Source organism: Bubalus kerabau, chromosome 20, assembly GCF_029407905.1.
Source record: "Bubalus kerabau isolate K-KA32 ecotype Philippines breed swamp buffalo chromosome 20, PCC_UOA_SB_1v2, whole genome shotgun sequence".
Classification (NCBI taxonomy): domain Eukaryota; kingdom Metazoa; phylum Chordata; class Mammalia; order Artiodactyla; family Bovidae; genus Bubalus; species Bubalus kerabau.
In genome coordinates, this window is record NC_073643.1 from 62,526,226 (window position 1) to 62,545,171 (window position 18,946).

The following is an 18,946-nucleotide window of genomic DNA, read 5'->3' on the forward strand; positions in this document are numbered from 1 at the left end:
GAAAAAAGCAAAAGTCACAGAACATCCTCATGAGTAGACATATTTATTTATTTAGAAACTGCTTATTTTCTGTTAACCAATTTCCATTTTAAGAGGTTGTGGGGTTTCCATAATGCCTCATGGTAAAGAATCCTGCCAATGCAGGAGACATGAGTTCAATCCCTGGTCCAGGAAGAACCCACGTGCCTCAGACGAACTAAGGCTATGAACCAAAACCATCGAGCCTGTGCTCCACAGACTGGGGGCCACAGCTCCTGAGCCCATGCTCTGCCACCACTGAAGCCTGGGGGCCCTGGGGCCCACGCTCCATAACAAGGGAAGCCGATGCAACGAGAAGGCCAGGCACCACAACCAGAGAGTGTGCCCTGCTCACTGCAACCAGAGCACACCTGTGCAGCAGCAAGGACCCAGCACAGCCCCCACCCAAGAAAAGAGCCTGTGAAAGAACAGCTGAAGCCCACGCAGTGCTGTGCCTACCCGTCCAGTGGCCTGGGCAGTGAGCGCTGCAGGCCAGCCTTCAGGGGGAACTGCGGAGTAGGCAGCGAGCTCGCCTGCCCGCCTGTGGAGTAGGCCAGCACCTCAGATCCAGTAGCGTTGCACTCAGCTGCTGAAGTGACCCATTCACGGTGAAGTCCTCCTTGGTCAGAGCTTGCTCAGCTGCCACCTGCTCTTCCCTTTTAATCTCTTCAGAAGCTGCAAACGTAGAGATCAGACACGACCTCCCAAGACTGTTCACAGGAAACGGTGCGCTGGGCAGAACTTCCAGGGTGAGCATCCGCCAAGTCAGACCCACCGACTGAGCTCCCTGGTTGCCAGGAATGGGTGGTCTCCAGAGTGCAGAGGAGAGTCCGTGTCACACAGACCGATGGTAAGAAGTTCACATGCATGCCTCTGGAAGAGGCTGGTGGTCAGCCCTGGGCTCATAACCACCAGGAGTCTTGGCTCCTGGAAGCTGCCTGGGTCTGGTTAGTGGAGGCTCCAGGAGCAAAGCGGCCGACCAGAGGAGCGGCGGCAGCAAACTGCAGCTCAGCTCGCTGGTGAGGGTTCCTGGAGGACGCAGCAGGGACAGCAGCTGGGTTTTCAGTGGCAACGATGGCAGGAGCTGCCTACAGAAGTTTCTCCCAGGTTCTCTTTGGATTCCTAGTGTAGACGCCGCCAATTTTCCTTCTGTAGATGTACTGCTCCATTTGGAAGTAAAGGTCGGTGCTACCTAAGTGGGCCCCTGCTGCAAGGAACGTGATGGTGTCATCCTTCATTTGCAGGACATCAACAACCGAGGATAGTGTAAAAGATTCACTTCAAGTTATGACAAAAATCCAGACAGTGCCATATGGACCACTGTCTGGGTAGCATGGGAAAAGCCTGAGAAGATATGTTAGAGAAGCCAGATAATCTTTCTGATAAAACAAACTTGACTTTCACTCAGTTTGTAGAAATAACGCTGTGAGTTTTATTCTTTAAAGGTTTAAAATTTTGTTGTAATGTCTTGGCATTTCTGAGAAACTTATAATACATGTACAAGGTTCAAGAACCTAGAAATATAAAATACTTCATATTACATTGTTCTTCCTACCCCCTCCCTTCTTGTCAAGTCCCTGTTGCTTCCACAGTCAGCCACTTGTTTTGTTTCTCAGGAATAGCTGCCGGAGGTTTATTTGTTTTGTTTTTTTTTTCCCTAAGTATGTATATGGCTGTGCCTTCGGGACCTTGTTCATGGGAACTCTGAGCTGTGGCATGTGGATGCTAGTTTCCTGACAAGGGATTGCACTCAGGCCCCTACAATGAGAGTACAGAGTCTTAGACCCTGGATCAGGAGAGACATCCCAGAATGTCATTTTATGGACACAAGCAACTATGAATATCTATTTGTTCTTCACTCCACATGTGGTGCTAGTGGTAAAGAACCCACCTCCCTGTGCAGGAGACATAAGGGACTCAGATTCAATCCCTGGGTCCCGAAGATCCTCTGGAGCAGGAAATGGCAACCCACTCTAGTATCCCTGCCTGGAGCATCGCCATGGGCAGAGGAGCCCGGTGGGCTACAGTCCATAGTGTCACAAAGTGTGGGACATGACTGAGTGTGAGCACAACCACATTTAAAACCATAAATGGTCGCACACTGTGCACAATGTTTTATGGTATCTTCCTTATATTCAGCTGACACTATCTTGGGGAATATTCTCTCTTTGGACACTATTTTCCACAAATCAGTCCAGTGACTAGATGATGTACTATAATACGCTTTACTGGTCCACACTGGAATAAACACTAATATAAAATGACATCTTGACATCACAAAAAACAATGTAATGCATAACCGTAGCCTAATGTATTCCATTTCAGGAAAATGTATCAATTTCTAATGCATATGGAATTTCTAAAAATCTAATGGATTTGCAGCCTGAAGTATTTCCAACTGAAATACAGCATCTGATAGGATGTTGCTGGTAAACTAGCACGTTGCTGGATTCTCCACCCCCCTCCCCCCGAGGAGCTGTGCAATGATCATTTCTCTTTTCTTAAGACTCGACCTCTCCTCTCCCAGATATCTCCCTGATCTGTTTTCAAAAACATTCTCCAGCCTCTTCTGCCCTTGTGACTTCTCTATAATCTGCTCCTCTTCTTAGCACTGCCCTTCATTCTCACGCCCTCATTGCCTGGCCTGGTCTCTACCTGCCATCTCGACATTGCCATCATTGCTCCACCCACTCCCCTGGAGACGGTATCAATATGGCCCGATAGATGGTTGAGTATAGAAAAATGGTTCATGGATGATATTGAATCACTGAGCCTGGATGAGGAGACATCCACAGGGGAGTCTAAGGTAGCTGGGGAAGAAGGAGAATTTAGGTTTTATCTGTGGTCTTCATTCATGGGAAGATGCTACAGGCCCCACCAGGGAAGAACAAGTCAGAGTCAGAGGTAAATACTTGGGAGGTGGTGTCCAGAAATTCCAGCAGGAATTCTGGAGAGAAGAGTGAGGGAGAGCGCCTGCTGTGAAGCTGCTGTGAGTGTTGGGCAGGGACACACACGGGGCAGCAGAGAAAGAAGCAGGAAGGTAATGACAGGCTTCCCAAGGGAGGGGAGGGTGTCACGGTAATAGTGATGTGCACATAGTTACACATGTCATGGAGAGACGAGGGAGGATGGAAAAGAGCCAGTGAGAGGGGAGGGCGGATGCAATTAATACATCCTGTACGCTGTTTCCTGATAGACCAAGAGCAGAGGCCAAGAGAGAGGCTGAGCCAGAGCACATGACACAATGAAGGAGACATAAAAGTTGATAAATAAAAACATAGGTATTCAAATCAAGGTTTTGTTAAAACACTCTTTTAAGGAATACAATTGGGATTTTAAGGAACTCCTTTTAAGGAATGTAGAAATAAAATTGCAGGTGAGATGATGTTAGTTCTTAGATGATGATTCACAAGAAAGACAACCCTGCCTAAAGAGTGACACCATCAGAAGCAATTCTGTGCAGACGTGAGCTGGGAGATGGCACAGCACAGTGGTGGAGACACGTGGTCGATGGAGACACTGGGCCTTCACGGGAGGAGGGGGTTCCTGTAGACCCCACACGCCGGTGTGCTGAGAACATCGAGCAGGAGTTATTTGAGCCATTGAGAGTCACTGTACTTGAAGGGGTTTTTGTTTACATATAATTTTATTTCTTTCTGGCTGCCCTGGGTCTTCTTGGCTGCCTGCAGGCTCTCTCTACTTGTAGCGAGCAGGGCCTGTGCTCTAGTTGGGTGGCTGGGCTTCCCGCTTTGGCGGCTTCTCTTGCTGTGGAGCACTGGGCTCTAGGAGGCCTGGGCTCAGTATTGGCGGTGTACAAACTTAATTTCTCTGTGGCATGTGGGGTCATCTGGGGACCAGAGATCGAACCAGTGTCCCCTGCACTGCAAGGTAGATTCTTAACCACTGGGCCACCAGGGAAGCCCCTGTACTTGAAGTTTTCATTGGAGCTACCTAAAACATGATAAAAGTGAGCTCAACAAAAGGGGGAAGGAGCAGCGAGTGCACAGCCTGCCTTCCAGCAAAGAGAGCCTGCACATCTTAGATCCCTTTCCATTTGTGAACCGCACTTGCCATTTACTCACTTCCTCTTTCTCCACCTAAAACCCACACATCTCTTAAATTCTCCAAGCAATCTCCCTGGTGGCTGTCTTCCATGGAAGTAGAATTTCTAGGCAAAATATTCTATGCAATCTTTCTATGTGAATATCAGAAGAAGGTAAACATTTTGTTTGAGCTAATTGTTCTGGAAATTCAGAATTAAATATGTTTCAGCTCACATTGGCCAAACGTGCTGTACCTGGCCTCAGCCTCCTGTATTTTTGTTGGCTCACTGGTGTCATTAAGGTCCTGGGATCTCTCTAGCCCCTCAACCACTGCATTCCACCTCCTACAGCATGGCAAAAAAAAAAAAAAAAAAAAAAAAAGGCTCTCTGGTACCATTAAGATCCCTGTTGATTGCAGATCCTGTGATCTTACTGGTGCCTTGACTTACTGCAGCTTCCTAAGTCCTTACCTAGGATTTGTTGGTATAAAGTTCAACCAGGAAAAACAGAAAACAAAACCTTTTTAGTGTGTCTCTTGATATTTGGTTTTGTTTTTACATTTGCAAGAGCAAAACACAGAAAATGAAGCAAAAGATACTTTCAAACATATATGGTCAACTGATTTAGAATTACTGATTCAAAGAGTGTTTGTAAAAATAAAATGTGACTTCCACTTCCAGTTTTAAGAGGAACAGTATCTGAACGTCCTCATCTGGCACTGGTAATTAGAAAGCTGAACAAAATACTGGAAACAACTGTTCTCAGATCCTGGACAGCAGGCCATGCAGGACTAAGTGCCTAGAGTGAAGATGGATACACAAATCCATCTGATGACTCCCGGCTGTCTGCCTTCAAGCAGTTTCCATGCTGCAGGTACAGGGAGGGGAAGCCAGATGCAGCCCAGCAAAGTGCTGATCTGAGAACACAGGTGAGCCAGGAAGGCACAGAAGGTGATATGTGTTGGGCAGGGGATCGAAAAGAGAGAGCTACTCAGGCAGAAAGAATGATTACAAGTACCTAATGAGCCCACTGAGTCTCTGTCATCTGATCACACACATGTGAAATTCCACAATGCTGGGCAGGAACAACTTTTGAGGAAAGAATTATTAGTGGAGATCTATACATTGAGTGGGATGGATGCCATGATCTTCGTTTTCTGGATGTTGAGCTTTAAGCCAACTTTTTCACTCTCCTCTTTCACTTTCATCAAGAGGCTCTTTAGTTCCTCTTCACTTTCTGCCATAAGGGTAGTGTCATCTGAATATCTGAGGCTGTTGATATTTCTCCAAGCAATCTTGATTCCAGCTTGTGCTTCCTCCAGCCCAGCATTTCTCAGGATGTATGCTGCATATAAGTTAAATAAGCATGGTGACAATATACAGCCTTGATGTACTCCTTTTCATATTTGGAACCAGTCTGTTGTTCCATGTTCAGTTCTAACTGTGGCTTCCTACAGGTTTCTCAAGAGGCAGGTCCAGTGGTCTGGTATTCCCATTTCTTTCAGAATTTTCCAGTTTGTTCTGATCCACACAGTCAAAGGCTTTGATATAGTCAATGTTTTTCTGAAACTCTCGTGCTTTTTTGATGATCCAGGGGATGTTGGCAATTTGATCTCTGGTTCCTCTGCCTTTTCTAAAATCACCATGAACATCTGGACGTTCATGGATCATGTATTGCTGAAGCCTGGCTTGGAGAATTTTGAACATTACTAGCGTGTGAGATGAGTGCAATTGTGTGGTAGTTTGAGCATTTTTTGGCATTGCCTTTCTTTGGGATTGGAATGAAAACTGGCCTTTTTCAGTCCTGTGACCACTGCTGAGTTTTCCAAATTTGCTGGCATATTGAAAGCAGCACTTTCACAGCATCATCTTTTAGGATTTGAAATAGCTCAACAAATAGATGGAGAAACAGTGGAAACAGTGGCTGACTTTATTTTGGGGGGCTCCGAAATCACCACAGATGGTGATTGCAACCATGAAATTAAAAGATGCTTATTCCTTGGAAGGAAAGTTATGACCAACTTAGACAGCATATTAAAAAGCAGAGACAGTACTTTGCCAACAAAAGTCCATCTAGCAAAGCTATGGTTTTTCCAGTAGTCATGTATGGATGTGAGAGCAGGACTATAAAGAAAGCTTAGCATAGACGAATAGATGCTTCTAAACTGTGGTGTTGGAGAAGATGCTTGAGAGTCCCTTGGACTGCAAGGAGGTCCAACCAGTCAATCCTAAAGGAGATCAGTCCTGGGTGTTCATTGGAAGGACTGATGCTGAAGCTGAAACTCCAATGCTTTTGCCACCTGATGTGAAGAGCTGACTCATTAGAAAAGACCCTGATGCTGGGAAAGATTGAAGGCAGGAGGAGAAGGGGACGACAGAGGATGAAATGGTTGGATGGCATCACCAATTCAACGAACATGAGTTTGGGTAAAATCAAGGAGTTGGTGATGGACAGGGAACCCTGGCGTGCTGCGGTTCATGGGGTTGCAAAGAGTCGGACACGACGGAGCAACTGAAATGAACTGAACTGAATGGATTGAAAAGTGTCCAACATTCATGTGGGGCTAAGAATCCTCACCAGCCAGAGTGAAGAGACCTCCTTGAATATGTGGGGCATTCAACTGAGACAGAAAATGCATGTATTAGAGCTGAAACTAAAAAAAGAGAGAGAGAGGGAGATGAAACTAATCACAAGCCTTAAAATAAAGGGCACATAGAATTGCACTAACAAGCCTTAGCAATAATCCTCAAAAGTGTCTGTTATGAAGGTAATCATTTCCTACCAGGAAAAAGCAAAATTAGCACTTTCAGAAGAAATACAAGAAAACAAACCCAAAGACATTTCTATCACCCAGGAAACTTCAAGACATTTAGGGGTCTTGTGTCAGACAGCAGGTCCGATGTATATTTCATATTATCTCATACCCACCCACAAAATAAATATAAACCCCTTTATACACTGCAAATATACTAGAATATTCAAGAAATTGACTACTTTCTGGAAAAATATGAATTCTCAAGACTAATATTTAAAGCAGCTGTAACAAAAGAAAAATAAGCAAGGAAGGCTATAAAATAAATTGTTTTCAAGAATTACTTCTGAAAATCATGTGAAGGTTTTGCAAGCAAAGAACAACTGACTACAAAAGTACCACATAATTTTAGAGAATCAAGAATAGAAGAACAGAAGAAATCTGTATTTTGTGAATATAATTTAACCCTGATATGAGTCAGACAGGACTGAGCGACTTCACTTTCACTTTTCACTTGTGTGCATTGGAGAAGGAAATGGCAACCCCTCCAGTGTTCTTGCCTGGAGAATCCCAGGGGTGGGGGAGCCTGGTGGGCTGCCATCTATGGGGTCGCACAGAGTCAGACACGACTGAAGCAACTTAGCAGCAGCAGCAGCATGAGAACTTGACATAAGTGACAGAAAACAAAACCACACACCAATTTTACCTACTATTCTTGGTCTCCTAATCCATTAAATGCTGATTAATGATATATGAATCATTGCAGAGAAATGCTCCATCTCTAAAAAAACTTAGGTTTACTCACAATTTTTGTTCCTTTAAAGTAAGTCAAGCTGTACAGTCTAAGAAGTGCTTGCTCCAGAAGATGTGGAATATATATACAATGGAAAATTACTCAGTCATAAAATCAGATGAAATAATGCCATTTGCAGCAACATGGATGAACATGGTGATTTCACTTTAAGGGAAGTAAGTCAGACAGAAAGAGACAAGTATCGTATGACATCACACATGTGGAATATTGAAGAATGATACAGATGAACTTATCTACAAAGCAGAGGTCGAGTCACAGACATAGAAAACACGCTTATGGTACCAAAGAGGACACGGGGGTGAGGGGATAGGTGAGTCAGGAGTTTGGGGTCAGTACGCACACACTGCTGTATGTACACCAGGTGGCACAAGGAGCTGCTGTGTAGTGAGGGAGCTGTACTCAGTATCTTGTGACGACCTGTAACGGGAAAGAATCCGGAAGAATATATAGTCGCTCAGTCGTGTCCAACTGCTTGGGACCCCAGGGCCTGTACCTGCCAGGCTCCTCTCAAAGGAGGGGTCACAAGGAGCTGGACACAACAGAGGGACTAACCACACGAGTCCTACTCTGCTCGTTCTTAGCCATCTTGGAGAAAGACATGACACCTTATCAGCGCTGCAGTAAAGTTTTGCTCTAAGATGCCTGCCCTGTAGGGAACAATTTGACCATATTCTGAATTTCAATTGTGCTTGCAAGTAATTTTGTCAGGAGAAACAGTTGGTGAAAGAAAGCACAGCTGACCCAGAGGAAACTAACCAGGTGGGAAAACACAAAACACACGCTTAATACACAGTCAAACATTAGACTGATTGAGGACATTGCGGGAAGTGTCCTAATTCATGCTCCATTTGTCCACACTTCATTGAGTGTGCTCAGTTAAGACACTCTGTGTCTACAGAGTGTGCTGTCATTCTGGGCTAATTTAAAATATAGTGTATTAATAGGAAATTGGAGGTGTAATAAGGCAAACAGATCAGGAGACAACTGTCCTCGAAAAGAGAGTTGATGACTTAGAGTTCCCAAGAGGAGGGACAGGCCACGCCATTGGGCCACACGGGAAAGGACCGGCCTTGTCCAGAGAGGGAGGGAGGGGAACTCAGCACAGGGGCCTTTACTGTGACTCCTCAGGAGGGAACAGTGAGCTGGGTGCGCAGGCTCAGGACTGGCTGGTGCGTGTGATGTTAGCGGCCATCCTCGGTGTCTGCCTCTGGGTGACAAGGGAAGGGGACAGTGGCCCGGAGCACAGCTTAAATGTCACCTCCTCAGAGACACGTCCCCATGCGCATCTGCGGTGACAGCTCCCCCATGTCTCCTGCCCTTACCACCTCGGTCCTTCACGGCACCAGGGCCAGCCCTGTCAGCACCCACTGGGGCTCCTCACCCATCAGTTCTCGGGCCCCAGGACTCCTCTCCTCCCCGCCCTCCTCTGCCGCAGCCACCCCATCCCGCTGTGCCGTGTCCTGCCCTTCACTCCATGGAGCTGATTCTTCTACAAGCTGTTCTGTTTATTCCTTGTCTCCCTCCACAGCGTCAGCTCTGTGGGAGCAGCAGGATGGTTTCTTTCTAAAGTGTGGTGGTTTTCTGACTTGCTCTCCTCTTGAATGTCAAGGACTGTGAGGTGTCATGGCTGGACCCCTGCCCCCAGCACAGACCTAGCACACAGCATATGCGCTCTCAGTATTTGGGGATGAACACACGAGTCACTGTACTTAGCAGTTCAGTTTAGTCGCTCAGTCATGTCCGACTCTTTGCGACCCCATGAATTGCAACACACCAGGCCTCCCTTTCCATCACCAACTCCTGAAGTTCACTCAAACTCATGTCCATCGAGTTGGTGATGCCATAAAGCCATCTAATCCTCTGTTGTCCCCTTCTCCTCCTGCCCCCAATCCCTCCCAGCATCAGAGTCTTTTCCAATGAGTCAACTCTTTGCATGAGGTGGCCAAAGGACTGGAGTTTCAGTTTTATCATCATTCCTTTCAAAGAACACCCAGGACTGATCTCCTTTAGAATGGACTGGTTGGATCTCCTTGCAGTCCAAGGGACTCTCAAGAGTCTTCACCAACACTACAGTTCAAAAGCATCAATTCTTCGGCACTCAGCTTTCTTCACAGTCCAACTCTCACATCCATACATGACTACTGGAAAAACCATAGCCTTGACTAGACGGACCTTTGTTGGCAAAGTAATGTCTCCGCTTTTGAATATGCCATCTAGGTTGGTCAAAGCTTTTCTTCTAAGGAGTAAGGGTCTTCTAATTTCATGGCTGCAATCACCATCTTCAGTGATTTTGGAGCCCCCCAAAATAAAGTCTGACACTGTTTCCACTGTTTCCCCATCTATTTCCCATGAAGTGATGGGGCCAGATGCCACGATCTTTGTTTTATGAATGTTGAGCTTTAAGCCAACTTTTTCATCTTGTTTTTCACTTTCATCAAGAGGCTTTTTAGTTCCTCTTCACTTTCTGCCATAAGGATGGTGTCATCTGCAGATCTGAGGTTATTGATATTTCTCCCGGGAATCTTGATTTCAGCTTCTGCTTCTTCCAGCCCAATGTTTCTCATGATGTACTCTGCATATAAGTTCAATAAGCAAGGTAACAATATACAGCCTTGACGTACTCCTTTTCCTATTTGGAACCAGTCTGTTGTTCCATGTCCAGTTCTAACTGTTGCTTCCTGACTTGCATATAGGTTTCTCAAGAGACAGGTCAGGTGGTCTGGTATTCCCATCTCTTTCAGAATTTCCCACAGTTTGTTGTGGTCCACACAGTCAAAGGCTTTGGCATAGTCAACAAAGCAGAAATAGATGTTTTTCTGGAACTGTCTTGCTTTTTCGATGATCCAGCAGATGTTGGCAATTTGGTCCCAGGTAAATAGCAGAGATGGAACACAGCACCAGCCATCAATAGAAAAATGGATTAAAGATTTACTGAGCATGGCCCTGGCCATCAGAACAAGACCCAGTTTCCCCCTCAGTCAGTCTATCCCATCAGGAAGTGTCCATAAGCCTCTTATCCTCTCCATCAGAGGGGAGTCAGATTGAAAACCACAACCACAGACAACTAGCCAATCTGATCACATGCACCACAGCCTTGTCTAACTCAATGAAATTAAGCCATGCCATGTGGGGTCACCCAAGAGGGATGGGTCATGGTGGAGAGGTCTGACACAATATGGTCCACTGGAGAAGGGAATGGAAAACCACTTCAGTATTCTTGCCTAGGGAACCCCATGAACAGTATGAAAAAGCAAAATATAGGACACTGAAAGATGAACTCCCCAGGTTGGTAGGTGCCCCATATACTACTGGAGATCAGTGGAGAAATAACTCAAGAAAGAATGAGGGGGCGGGCCCAAAGCAAAAACAACACCCAGTTGTGGATGGGACTGGTCTCAGAAGGTTTGATGCTGTAAAGAGCAATATTGCATAGGAACCTGGAATTTTAGGTCCATGAATCAAGGCAAATTGGAAGTGGTCAAACAGGAGATGGCAATGAAGGAGGAAACAGATAGAACAGGCTCCATTTGAAGGCAAGACTGCATCTTGGGCCGGACCGTGGACTTTGAGCTATATTTCCAGTATCTATGGAAACGACATGCCAACTGGAAAACCAGGCCCCCTGGATGGAAGAGCCCCAGGGGTCGTACCTAGACTCTCCGTTTCCTAAAAGAATACCCTAATTATCTGTGTAACTGAATAGAATCATAAATTCTATTATGCTTATTGGGGTATGACCTATTGATAATTGTCCGCTGTTAACTACCTAGGCTTAAGGCTTATGAATCACGGGTTAACTTTGATTGTATCTTTCTTTTGCTTTGTTCAGACTAGTTTCAGGGAATTTGGGGAGGTGAGTTTGGACACGTACACTTAGGGTATATAAGGTTTTCAGAAAAACTGGTCAGCATCCTTGGAGAAGAGGAGACTCTGCCTCGGGCCCGCCGGTGTGATAAACTGCACTCCACTCTCTGCATCGTCCTTCTGGGTGAGTTTGTTTCACAGAATGTGTGGCTACAACAGCAAGAGTGAACATCGAGTTGGACTATAAAGAAAGCTGAGCACTGAAGAATTGATGCTTTTGAATTGTGGTGTTGGAGAAGACCCTTGAGAGTCCTTTGGACTGCAAGGAGATCCAACCAGTCAATCCTAAAGGAGATCAGTCCTGGGTGTTCATTGGAAGGACTGATGCTGAAGCTGAAACTCCAATACTTTGGCCACCTGATGCGAAGAGCTGACTCTTTGGAAAAGACCCTGATGCTGGGAGGGATTGGGGCAGGAGGAGAAGGAGACAACAGAGGATGAGATGCCTGGATGGCATCACCAACTCAATGGACATGAGTTTGAGTAAGCTCCGGGAGTTGGTGATGGACAGGGAGGCCTGGCGTGCTGCAGTCCATGGGGTCACAAAGAGTCAGACACGACTGAACGACTGAACTGAACTGAGTTTGTATTGGGGCCAGGCCTTTTGCAGGGTTAAAATTTCCAGTTTCTGAGAATGTAGCCAAGGGGTGAGTCTGAGAGAGGCTCCCGGGACATACCAGAGCTCACTCTTAGCCTATCTGCCATAGAATGGGGTACTGAGAGTCACCGGCTGACAGAAAGGCATCCCTTTTGTCCCAGTGATCTCCCTGTGTGACTAATGCACGGAAATGGCCGACCGACCCAACAGTCGCGCCCGACAATGAGAGGTGACCCCTAAGAACCGTGCAGCTAGGGCACTGTGTGACCCGGACAGAGACAGATTCCATCCTTTTCACAAGTGCAGGGGAACATTCTCCAAAATTGACCATATGTTAGGCCAGAAAATAAGTCTACTCTAAATAGACTCAAATCGTACAAAGGAACTTTTTCCTGTCACAATGCAATGAAATGAAGTTAATAGTAGAAGGAAAAGTGGGAAAATCCACAAGTATGTGAAGATTAAACACACTCTTAAATAACCAGCAGGCTAAAAAATAATTTAAAAAAGAACTTAGAAAACACCTGGAGAGAAATCAAACTATAAACAGAACATACCAACATGTATGGGATTCTGCAAAAACATCACCAACAATGAAATGTAAAGCTGTGAATGCATACATTAAAAAGAAAGCTCAAATAAGCAACCTATCTTTACACCTAGGCAGAAAAGGGAGAGCAGACCAAACTCAAAGCTAGCAGAAGGAATGAAAAGAGTAAGATTAGTTCTCAGATAAATATACAGAAGAGGAAAACCAAAGAAATCAATTTTAAACAAAAGTTACTTCAAACAGGTCAACAGAAATAACAAATCTTTAGCTATATTGACTAAGAAAAAAGACAACTAAAATCAGCAACAAAGAGGAAGGGTAAATGTTAACGTGACACAATAGGACAACGAGGGAGAGCTCTGAGCAGCTGAGCGCTGTGAGATGGGATAACCTGCTGCAATTCTGTTGTTTAAGCCTCAGTCTATGGTATTCTATTCTGGCACCCCTAGCAAACTAGATAACTTTATCCTCTTTCTTGCAAATAAAAGTTATGAAAATAGTGGCAAAACCCACAAAGTATATAAAGTATCCAAAAGGAGGAAAAAAGAAAAGGACGAACTACCTAGGGTGTTGAGAAAAATCTTTTTGTTTCTTATCAAGGTTAAAAACGTCAAAACCACCAGAAAAGACTCATGAATAGACATTTTAGAGAAGCCATACCATAACCGTGGTAAAACAACCAGAAAGTCATTCAGTTGGTAAAAAACAGTAAAATAATATAGCAAAATAAAAAGAGTAAAATGCATTTTATTCTTTGGAGGTTTTAAAAATTCAATTTATTGAAAATTCCAAAGAAGTTATAATACAGGTACATGATTCAAGATACTGAAAATACACTTTGCCTTAATCTGTGCCTCCTGTCGTTTAGCCTGTGTGTCCAGGGCCATCTGGCCTCCGCAGGTAGTATTTTGTCTCTTACAGATCCTTCTAGAGTTCCTTGTAAGCAAACATGAAAATATATTTCTCCTTCATGGCCTAATTCAAAACATAAATAGTGGTATATTAAGGATGGTGTTTTGTTACATGTTGCTTTTATTTATTTGACAATGCCTTGGAAATTGTCCTCTATCAGGACATAATTTCCTCCAGAGCAGTGCACTGAATGGATGATGTACTATTATAATACACTTTGCCCATCCACAGTGGGATGATCACTGATATGAAACAATCTGTTTATATTACGAACAAGGCTGCAATGTAGAACTTTGGGCTGTGTTATTCTGCTGCTAGCAAATGTGTAGGATATATTTCCAAAGAATTTGTAACCTGGAGTATTTGTAACAGAGAGAGCATTTGATAAGATGCTACCAGTAAGATCCTTCTGAGCCAGCAATGAGCCTTTCTTTTTAAACTGCAACTTCTCCATCACACCACTCCCCCACCTGTGTTTAAAACTGCTTTCCAACGTTTTCTAATCTTCAGAAACCCTCTACAGTCTTTCCTATCATCAGCACTGCCCTTTATTCTCAGTGCAGTTACAACCTCTAGGTACGTATTTGTTGTCTCCACTCTCCTCTGGGTCCATCACTGCTCAACTCACTCCATTAGAGCTGGAGCCAACGTGGCCAGATAACTCCTTGAGTGTAGAGAAATAGATCATGGATGATCTGAACCAGGGAGCCTGATGGCCAGGAGAGAGTCAGGGTCCATAAGGGGTGTAACTGGGGAGAATGAAAGGTATATTAGGTTTTATCCATGGTAATTATTCAGGTGAAGATTCTACAGAGCCCAGACATGGGAGCAGGAGTCTTGGTTGGAGAATTTGTACTTGGGAATTTCTACCCAAATAGCACAGCTAAAATGGGAGGCAGGGACTCTAAAGGGAACAGCATGTGAGTGAGTCTGCTGTGAACCTGCTGTGAGTGCCAGGGAGAGACACACACGGGGACAGGATGCAGCAGAGAGGCAGGAAGGCAACAGCAGGCATTCCTAAAGGAAGGGGAGAGCGTCATGGCAATAAGGACGTGTCACAGAAGCATGTGCCACAGAAGGGTGGTGGTAAATGGAAAAGGGATCAGAAGTCATTAATAAGCCCTAGCAAGTTGCTTCATGAGAGGCTAAAGGCAGAATCAGACCATAGGATACAATGAAAAACAGATAAAATTGGTAGGTAAAACCCCATTCATGTTCAAATCAAGATTTTGTTAAAATGTTCTTTTAAGGAACATAGAAATACAACCTCAGATGGGAGGACGTTGACGTTTAGGTGATGGCTGGCAGAATGACTCCCTGCCTAGAAGAGATGCCATCAGCAACAGTTCTGTGCAGAGTCGGGCAGAGAGCCCACGACACCGGCGGACAGATGTGCTGGGAGACACGTGTGGAAAAGGCTGGTGACTGGAGGGCTTCAGGGAAGAGAGGGTTCTTGCAGACTACATGTACCAGTGTGCAGATAACATCAAGGGGGAGCTTTTTGGGTCTTAGGAATTACTTAACCTGAAAAAAATTACTTAAAATGAATTTTAAATTGGCACCATGTAAAGTGCAATGGCTTCCCTGGTGTTTCGGGTTGTAAAGAATCTGCCTGCAATGCCGGAGGCACAGGTTTGATCCCTGGGTCAGGAAGACCCCCTGGAGAAGAAAATGGCAACCCACTCCAGTATTCTTGCCTGGAGAATTCCATGCACAGAGGAGCCTGGTGGGCTACAGTCGATGGGAAAGCATGGTAGGAATAAACCCAGCAACGTGAGCAAGTGTGCTGTGTGCTGGGTTTTTCAGGACAAAGCCTGCTGGCTTTGGATCAACCCCTTTTATCTCTGAACTTTTCTTGTATTTCATTGTCTTTCTCTTTTATAATTTAAAAGTCACATTCTTTAAACTTTCCAAGTAGTTTTCCTGGTGGGCTTTCTCCCATGGAAGTAGGATTTCTAGGCATGGGTTCTACGTTTCCTTTCTACATAAACTTCATAAAAAGCCCAACATTTTTTTTGAGGCAACAGTTCTTCAAACTGTAGAAATAAATTTATTTTGGTCCATACTGGCCAAGACTACAAAAATTGCTCCTCAGTCTCCTGAGTTTAAAATAGGCTCTGTGGTGCCATCAAGGTTCCTGCTGATCTCAGATCCTGTGATCTTGCTGGTGCCTTGACTACTGCATGCACTCTGACTGCCAGGGCCCTGTGCCATCCATCTGTGTGGCCACGTGGCATCAATATGCTGTATTTATGTGAGAAGTATTCAGAGCAGGCTCAAATCCCGGGATCAGGGGCCTGGCAGCACTGAGCTAGCACTGACTCCGCCCCCCACCATCCCCACCTCCCCCCACGCCCCCTTCACCACGTGTGCGCCTTCATGTCAACTCAGCCCCCATTTGTTTCCACCCTCCAAGTTGGTGCCCATCTCAGGGCCTTTTTACCTGCTCTTCCCTCTCCTAGAATTCCGTTGTCCTAGAGCTTAAAGTGGCTGCTCTTTTCTGCTCATCTGGATGGCAGCTCAGATATTAACCTCTAGGATGAGCATTCTTGGACCAGCCTGTCTAATGCTGGTGTTTCCCCTTTACCATCCCTCGTGATCCTGATGTTTTCCATCAGTGTTGTTGTTTAGTCACTAAGTCATGTCTGACTCCTGCGACCCCAGGGACTGCAGCCTGCCAGGCTCCTCTATTCATGGGATTTCCCAGGCAGGAATACTGGAGTGGGTTGCCATTTTCTTCTCCAGGGGATTTTCCTGACCCAGAGATTGAACCCCTGTCTCCTGCTTGGCAGGTGGATTCTTTACCACTGAGTCACCTGGAAAGCTCAGGTTTTTCTTTATAATGCTAATCAAAACTTTTCTCCAATTAAAATTTGTATTTATAAGAGTCTGTGTACTCCAGAAAGTCACATGAGGTCAGGGTCCCTATCTGTTCATTTGTTAACGTGCCTCCATTGATTACAATTCTCAGTTGATAAGTATTTATTGAGTAATTAATACAAGAGCCTTAAGGTCCCTTTAATTCAAATTCATGGATTAGAAATGAGAAGTGAGCTTCCAAGTATCCCACAAGTGGTCACCTCAAGCCAATCCAGAGATAGTGAACTGCACACTTTAGAGCAGAATGAACTGCTAGTGACTGAAAAAGAAAATGGACACTGGGATTCAGGTGAAAAAAATTCTCCACAATATAAACTGTGGGAAAATTTAGTGTGACTTATTAGACCAACAGATCTTATGAAAACAGGAGCAAAAATTGCCTCAGTGACTTGATATACCTTAAGATTTCAAACTCAGAGACTCCTAAGGCCTTACCCAGGATTTATTGGCAGAAAGTTCTTCTGGGGACGGCGGGGGGAAAGCCATCTAAGTGTGTCTCCTGATATTTCATTTTAACATGTTCATGAGCAAAACAACGAATATGAAACAAAAGACACCTTCAAGCCTTTGTGGTTAGGCGATTTAAAATTATTGATTCAAAAGTATAATTTTCTCCTAAAATTAAATGTGATTTCTGCTTCTAAATACAAGGAGGAGTGTCTGGACTTCCTCACCTACTATTGGTAATTAGAAAGCTGAACAAAATCCATGAAATGAACCTTGAGTCAGAAAGCTGGGCCAGAGGCAACCTGGAAACCAACCCCATTACCATAAAACCTGAGACTATACATCACGTGGCGAGAAGTCCCCTGGGCTTCCTCACCCTGCTGCTGTCCTCCTGCGTGCCCTTCCCAATCAAGTCTCATGCTTTGTCCACACGTGTGAGCCCACTCTAGGGCCCCAAACAGCGTCTAGACTTCCTCACTTACTACTGGGAATTAGAAAGCTGAACAAAATAGGAACCGGTTCTCAGACCCTGAACAGCAGGCAGTGTTAGGGTTCCAGGGCTAGGTTCCTCGAGTGAAGGTGAGCACACACAACAAACCTGATGACTCCGCAGCTCTCTGCCTTCAGGCAGTTTTCACGCTGCAGCTGCAGGCAGAGGAACCATAAACATTCTGGCAAAAATTTGAATTGAGAACACTGGTGAGCTAGGAGGCCAGGGAGGCTATAATCTGTATGGCAGAGCATCAAAAAGGAGGGAGCTACTTAGAGAAAAAGTTCCACAACTGCTTAATGATCCCTATAAATCTTTATCGAATATCAATATGAGGACACACAGGTGAGATTCCATAATAAATAAAAACACAAAAACATAAAACAGTGGTCTCACAAGCAAAAAATCAATCCCTTCTACATTAATTTTTTTTTCAAAATATGGCAATTAAATGAAGGCTAGTGCACAGTACACACATACATAAATGGATGTCTTTCTAGAAAGCAATTTTTTAAAGATGTCAATAAACCTCTTGTCATTCCAACTTTAGAATCCTACTAAAAGTGAAAAAATTAACGTGGCAATATGTCTTTGCATATAAGAGGCATTCGAATAGCTTGAGTATTCTTTAAAAATTTTTTTTAATTGGTGGAAAATTGTTTTACCATTTTGTGTTGGCTTCTGCCGTACAATGCAAATTAGCCAATAATTATATATATGTATATATTTGTATATCACTTGCTTCTTGAGCTTCTCTCCCCTCCTTCAGTAGCTTTAGTTTTAGGATGGAAACGTTACATAAGGAGCCCTACATTTAACGCCTAAATACTAAGGAAATTATTAACAATGTCACACATGTTCCTAACTCAATATTATCCTTCCATTATCAGGCTTATGAATATTTAAAAATACCGATCAGTTCGTGCATTGAGCAGCTACTGTTTGCATTGCAAGGGGCCAGCCAGCACCTCTTGCATTAGGCTGAGACTAGGGGTACCCATAGGAGTGGTAGCAAAACAGGAAGGCATGTCCTGCTGAGAGCTTGTGATGTAGGGAAGTTGGAGGCTGACAGGAACAGGGGCACCCACGGGCTTGCTTAGAGGAACATATTCCCGCCGATTTGTTTCTAATTGGAAAGGATAAATGAGGAAACAGTCATTGACCAAGACCGGACCTTGAGGCCTAGTGCTGAAGACTTTGGGGGTCTGGGTTTCCACCATGGTTGCTGCGGGGCATGGGGCAGGGCCTCGGGGGTTGTAGCGAGTTTCCTCTGCTTTTAAACGAATATTTAAGACATACTGAAACTCCTCTTTGGTCATCTTCAATTGAGCAGCTAGCTATTTTGTGGGTAAACTTTATCATTAATTACAGACAATGGTAATAACTACAGTAACGGCGAGTGATAATAAGTAATTTTCATTATTATAGATTTTAGTATCCTTCATCTACTACAACCTACAGTATAGTGAATTTGAAAGCGCCAAAGTTGCCTGGCCACCTGTTGGCATTGACCATCCAGCTACGACCAAACACCATGAACGCCAACTGTACAATTCCAGAACGGAGGGCGGAGAAGGT

The 18,946-nt window shown here is 44.6% G+C and overlaps 1 pseudogene; it reads right to left on the reverse strand.

Annotated features, from left to right (window-relative positions):
- Positions 1-517: 517 nt before the first annotated feature.
- LOC129635083 (40S ribosomal protein SA-like) lies at positions 518-18,687 on the reverse strand (annotated as a pseudogene).
- Positions 18,688-18,946: the final 259 nt, after the last annotated feature.